The sequence below is a fragment of the Kogia breviceps genome, chromosome X (assembly GCF_026419965.1).
Source record: "Kogia breviceps isolate mKogBre1 chromosome X, mKogBre1 haplotype 1, whole genome shotgun sequence".
Classification (NCBI taxonomy): domain Eukaryota; kingdom Metazoa; phylum Chordata; class Mammalia; order Artiodactyla; family Physeteridae; genus Kogia; species Kogia breviceps.
Window position 1 is genome coordinate 134,997,457 of NC_081330.1, and position 6,508 is coordinate 135,003,964.

A 6,508-nucleotide genomic window follows, 5' to 3' on the forward strand; every position below is an offset into this window, starting at 1 on the left:
GCCCTGAGGCTCTCAATAACGAAGGTCTTCACGCTTTTCCTGGGTCATTTCCTGACGCTATCCCTGGCCCGGAACCTGACTCTGTCCCAAGCTAATGTCCTGCATCTTATCCTAAATGAAACCCTAACAGTATCCCTAACTAAGCCCTGACTAATCCGAACAAAGGCCTTGACACTTTCTCTCACTAAAGCCCGGAATCTGTCCCTAACATGGGACCTGTTGCAATCAATAACTAAAATCCGGACACTGTCCTGAGATAATTTCCTGACACATTTCTATGCATGATCCTGACACTGTCCCAAACCTGTCGGTGTCCTTAAGTGAAGACCTGACGCTGTGCCTAACTCAGGCCCTGAAGCTTTCCCTAACGGAGGCCTTGATTCTGTGACTCACTCAAGGCCTGCTCATGTCTTTCACTATCACCTTTCGCTGACCCAACCAAGGTGTTTATGCTGCTCCTAAGTCATGCCCTGACTGTGTCTGCAGCTAGGGGGCTGACGCTAGGCCTCACTCAGGCCCTGACGTTCTCCATAAATCAGGTCTGACGCTGTCCCTACCGAAAATCTTGACGCAGGTCCTAAATTAGGCCTTGATTCTCTAAGTAACTAAGGTCTTGACACCAAAACTACGTCATTAACTGACACTACCCCTAGACTTTAATCTAATCTTGACTTTAGCTAATGTCAAGTTCAGGGAAAGAGATTCTTTACGACGAAATTCTTTCATCATATGAATATCAGTTTCTTAAAACAATAATTTTTAAACTCTTGTTAACCTTATATAAAGTGTACTCAACTGCTGTGGAATAATCCTTCATAGCAGCGTGTATGGTTCACTTTTACATTCTTGTGTGTTGGCCTTCAGGGTTCTTGCAGGAATGGCTCCTCTTATGCTAACTGAATCATCCCTGATGCTGTCCGTAAATAAGGCGCTGAAATTACTTCCGATGCTGTGAACCTGTCCCAAACTAAGGCCTGGAGACTCGTGCTAACTCAGGCCCTGACACTGTCCCTAACAAAGACCATGACACTACACGTAACTCGGACGCTGACACTACTCCTAGCTCTGTCCCTGGCACTATACCTAACAAAGGCCATAATAATATTCCTAACTCAGGCCCTGACACTGTTTCTAACTAAAGCCCAGCTGCCGCCAATATCCAGAGTCCTGATACTATCCTGAGTTAATATCTTGACCCAGGTCTTACCAAGGTCCTGAAACTGACCCAAAGTAAGCCTTGATGCTGTCCAAAAATGAGGCCCTGAGGCTCTCCCTAACAGAGGCCCTGATAATGTTTTTAATGAAGACCCTCACGCTGATCCCACAGAGGCCCTTCTGCTACTCCTAAGTCATGCCCTGACAGTGTCCCTAACTCAGGCCCTAAAGATAAGCCTCACTTAGGCCCTTTGGCTGTAACTTCGTTATGCTCTGACGCTGTCTGTATATGAAGCCCTGGCAGTGGTCATGATTTAGGCCCTGACGCTGGTCCTAAGTACGGCCCTGATGCTCTCAATAACTAAGGGCTTCATGCTTTTCCTGGGTCATTTCCTGATGCTATCTCTGGCCCGGAACCTGACTCTGTCCCAAGCTAATATCCTGCATCTTATCCTAACTGAAACCCTAATAGTCTCCCTAACTAAGCCCTGACTAACCCTAACTAAGTCCTTCACACTCGCTCTCACTAAGGCCCGGAATCTGTCCCTAACATGGGACCTGTTGAAATCAATAACTAAAATCTGGACACTATCCTGAGATAATTTCCTGCCACATTTCTATGCACGTTCCTGACTCTGTCCCAAAGAAAGCCCTGTCGGTGTCCTTAAGTGAAGTCCTGAGGCTGTGCCTAACTCAGGCCCTGAAGCTTTTCCTAAATGAAGCCTTGATGTTGTTAGTAACTCAGGTCCTGATCATATCTTTCACTGAGACCATAATGTTGACCCAACAAAGGCCCTGATGCTGCTCTTAAGTCATGCCCTGACAGTTTCTCCAGCTAAGATCCTGTTAATGTACACATTCAACGCAATCCTTACCAAAAGTCCAATGACATTTTCCATAGAAACAGGACGAACCATCTTAGGTTGTGTGTGGAACCACAAAGGAACCAGAAGAACCAAAGCGACCCTGAGGCAGGGGAAAGTGTGGAGGCATCTCGCTCCCTGACTTCACACTTCATTATGAAGCTAGTCCCCAAAAATTGTGGCATTGGCAGAAAAACAGGCACACAGACCAGAGGAATAGAGCAGAGAGCCCAGGAATCAACCTACAGGTATGTGATCAGTTAAGTCACAAGAAAGGAGCCAAGAACATACACCAGGGAAAGGACAGGCCCCTCAATAAACAGTGCTGGGAAAACCAGACACCACACGCCAAAGAACAACATTCAACTGTCTACACCCCACACAAAATGGGCCAAAAACCCAGTTTTCCACATCAAGCCCTTCCTCTCCTGGGTCCTCTGGAGACAGACACCCACAGCGGTCAGCCCTGCACAGGAACCTTCTCCCCACTTTTCCTCACCTTCTCCCTCAGCGGCATCACCTCCTAGCAGGTCCTGAGGAGATCAGGCTCATGTCAGCCTGAACTGGACCCCCCAGTGTCCCAGAGCTGAAGCCTCGGCGGGTCCTGAGGAGAGCCGGTTTCCGTTAGTGTGGACTTGACCCCGGTTCGTACCGAAGCCCGGCCATCAGCGTGGACTCAGCCCCGCGTGTTCCTGAAGCCAAAGCCCCAGCAGGTCCCGAGGAGACAGGGCTCCTCCCAGCATGAACATGAACAGCGTGATCTGAACAGACATCCTGCCAAGAAAGTTACAGATAGTAAAAGTCATACAGAAAAAAGCTCAACATCATATACCATTAGGGAACTACAAATTAAAATCATGAGACACCATAGCACACCAATTGGGACTGCTAAGCTCCAAAAATATGACAATACCAATTGCTAGAGGGTGAGGAACAAAAGGAACTCTCCCTCATAGCTGGGAGGATGCCTGTGCAGCCACTTTGTAAGACAATTTGGCAGTTGTTTCCAAAGCTAAACAAGTCTCACGTTGGGATCCAACAATCATACTTCCAGTATTTAGGCAACTGCTTTGAAAATCTATGTCCAAATGCAAACAAGGATGCAATTATGCACAGCAGCACTTCCATAATGGCTAAAAACTTGAAATCAGGATATCCTCCAAAAGATGAATGCATAAGCAAATTGCGGTACATCCATGTCAAGGCGAGTAGAATATGCCACCTCAAAATATGTCTCTCTGGCATAAGGGTTATTGGTCTGCTTTAAAAAAAAATAGGGCTTCCCTGGTGGCTCAGTGAGTAAGAGTCCACCTGCCGATTCAGGGGACACAGGTTCGAGGCCCGGTCCGGGAAGATCCCACATGCCGCAGAGCAACTAAGCCTGTGCGCCACAACTACTGAGCCTGTGCTCTAGAGCCCGCGAGCCACAACTACTGAGCCCGTGTGCTACAACTACTGAAGCCTGCATGCCTAGAGCCTGTGCTCCGTGACAAGAAAAGCCACCACAATGAGAAGCCCCTGCTCGCCAACACCCAGAGAAAAGACTGCACGCAGCAACGAAGACCCAATGAAGCCAAAAATAAAATAATAAATTTATTTTAAAAAAAATCTCAGAAAACTGAGATTGCCGTTTTATGAAGGGCATTTACAATAGAGAAATCTCCACTTATAAGGGTATGTCCCTCTTTGCACCAAAAATAGAAGGATAATTAAATCTTAAGTAACTCTTTTCAATGGGGAAGTCCTGACTTAAATGTGCACACAGCCATACACTTGTTTACTGTGCTTTGCCTGATAACCTTCCATAACTGGCCTTCCCCCCTTCCCCAGCATCTTTTCTGTTTTTAGCTGAAGACGGTATTGAAGGGGATGGTTTTGGTCACTTCAGGGAGTGACTCAGCTTTCCGTGGTATCCTCCCTCTATTCAGAAGGTATACATGTTATTAAACTTCTGCTTTTCTCCTGGTAATCTGTCTTTTATTACAGGGGCGGGGGGGGGGGGCCTCAACCAAGAACCTAGAAAAGTAGAGGGAAAATTGTTTTTCCTCCCATACACGTGCAGTGGAATACTACTCAGCAGAAAGGAATGCACCATCCACCTATGGAAAGACATGGATAAACCTTCAGCGTGTACTGCTAAGTGAAAAATCCAGCCTGAGCAGGCTGCACACAGTATGACCCCATTGATGACATCCCGGGAAAGGCAAAGCTACATAGATGATAAGCAGATCATGGGGTGGGGGGTTTGAAGTAGTCCATGTGATACTCTAGGATGGATACCTGTCACTATGCATTTGTCTAAGCCCATAGATGTGTGTAGCCCAAGGGGCCAATCATAATCTACTCAAATTTAGTTATTTAGGGTGTAGGATGTTGCACGATGGAATACGTCATGTGACAGAATCTAACTGTATTAGAAATATATGGAAACACCTCACTGTAGGGGATGGGGTAAAAGCTGCTGACTTAAGTTACCTTTGGAAATGAATGGAATCTGTAGGCTAAAGGCAAAATGGCCCGTATATATACAGTGGGCTTTGTTTTATGAAGTTCTTTCCAGGGTGTAGTAGCTAACAATTCTGAAACCTCTGCACATGTAATGTGGAAAGGAGCAGTGCATAGATAAATGGCAGATGGTGGGAGCCAGGCTCCTTGCTGTGGGAGTGCGAAGTTACAGGTACGCAAGGGGAGAGCCTCTGCCCTCGTAATCCTGGATCTGGGCTTCCTGGGAGGATGCCGACTGGCCGGGGGGAACACACAGATCTTCACACCGGGAAGACCCTGCAGACATAGGAACTTCACACCCCATCTTTCCATCCACACCTGCTGGAAACACTCAGCACTCCGTAATCAGTCAACTGCAGCGTTTAAGACATTCTCACGCCTAAGCAGATAAAGGAGCGTGAGGGTCTTGCTTACCCCTAAGCTGTCCCAGAATCTAGGCCCTGGGTGGAGACAGTTTGGGGATTCCTGGGACACTGAATCCAGGCTCTGGGGGTGGAGCCAAGTTGGGGGCTCCTGGGCCTCTGAATCCAGGCCCTGCGGGTGGAGCCAGGTTGGGGGTTCCTGGGCCTCTGACCAGCAGGTGAGAGGAAGGAGGAAGACCAGTCCTGAGGACAGAGGTGCCCTGAAGTCTGTGAGCCCAGGAGCCCCGATGGGACTCATTCCCAGTGAGGACATGGGCGGGGCCTGCAGTGGTTCTGTGTTCCCCCTGGGCCCTTTGATGAAGCCATGGCAGCACTGGGCCCAGACCTCTCCTGGCGGCGTCTCAAACTCTGACACAGTGGTTTTACAAAGGAACAAGAGAATGGAGCTGAGCCCCTGACGGCCACTCCTTTCTGGCTCTGAGTTGCTTCCAACAGCACCGCAGTCACCTGCATTAGTCTGCTGTGACCATCGGCCCCCACGTTGCCTTTCCTCTCCCTCCCTGCGATGATTCCAGGGACATTTCCAGCCCGGATCCCTCTCCCAGGCCAGACGCCTCCGTCCAGTCACTGCACACCCATCTCACCTTGGGGGCTTAGCAGGGTTTCAGAGGACTGGGATCCTGCAGCTCCCCACACCCAGGAGCAGCCCCACCTTCCCAGGTTGCTGAGCCCAGGCACCAGGTGTAACCGAGCAGGACCCTGTGGGGCCTTCCCAGGACAGACCCCTCCCCCACACCCTCTGCGGTAGCTCCTCTCTGAGGTACCTGGATAACAGTGCCTGATGCATGCTTCCTCCACCACCAAGTGGAAGAAATTAACTACTTGATGATCAGGAACAGGTAACCCCGGAGCTCCTGGTGCTTAAGAATTTATAACGTTAACCGCCCGTTACCTCACCATCAATCAGAGAATTGTGCACCAGCTGATCACATACCCTGCGACCCCCCTCCTTCACTTGGCCTTGAAAATTGCTTTGCTGAAATCCTTCAGGGAGCTCGGGGTTTTAGAGCACAGGCCACCTGGCCTCCTTGTATCGGCACTTTGACAATTCAGGCTGCACCTTCCCCCGCCACCGCCGGTGTCAGTAGACTGGCTCTGCTGCCCTCGGGCGAGCGGACCCACGTTCGGTTCGGTAACACTGGGGCCTCCCAGGCTCCCACTCGCCTTGGGCCCCAGTGACTGTCAGCTCCTCCTCCACAGTCTTGTTGCAGCTAAAACAGAAACGAAGTTTCCCTGCCCTGAGAACAAGGGGACAGCGAAAAGACTAGAGAAGAAACGTAACCTGGCCTGAAAGAGCTCATCACTCCTTGTTTCACTTTGTCATTCATTTGTAGTAACTAGATTTGTACTCTACAAAGCTAACCTCACTCCGACACTATGGAATTTACCTTCGGCACCCATCACCCCTCACTGTGTGTGTTACAGCCCCTGCTTCTCACTCCCTAACCTTATTATGTAACGCACTTAGATTCTGTACGCTCCTCATAACAAATCACCCCCTAGTTTTTCATTTCAGAAACAAGGTCACTGGCCAATAAACCAGAGGCAAACGGACGCAATTAC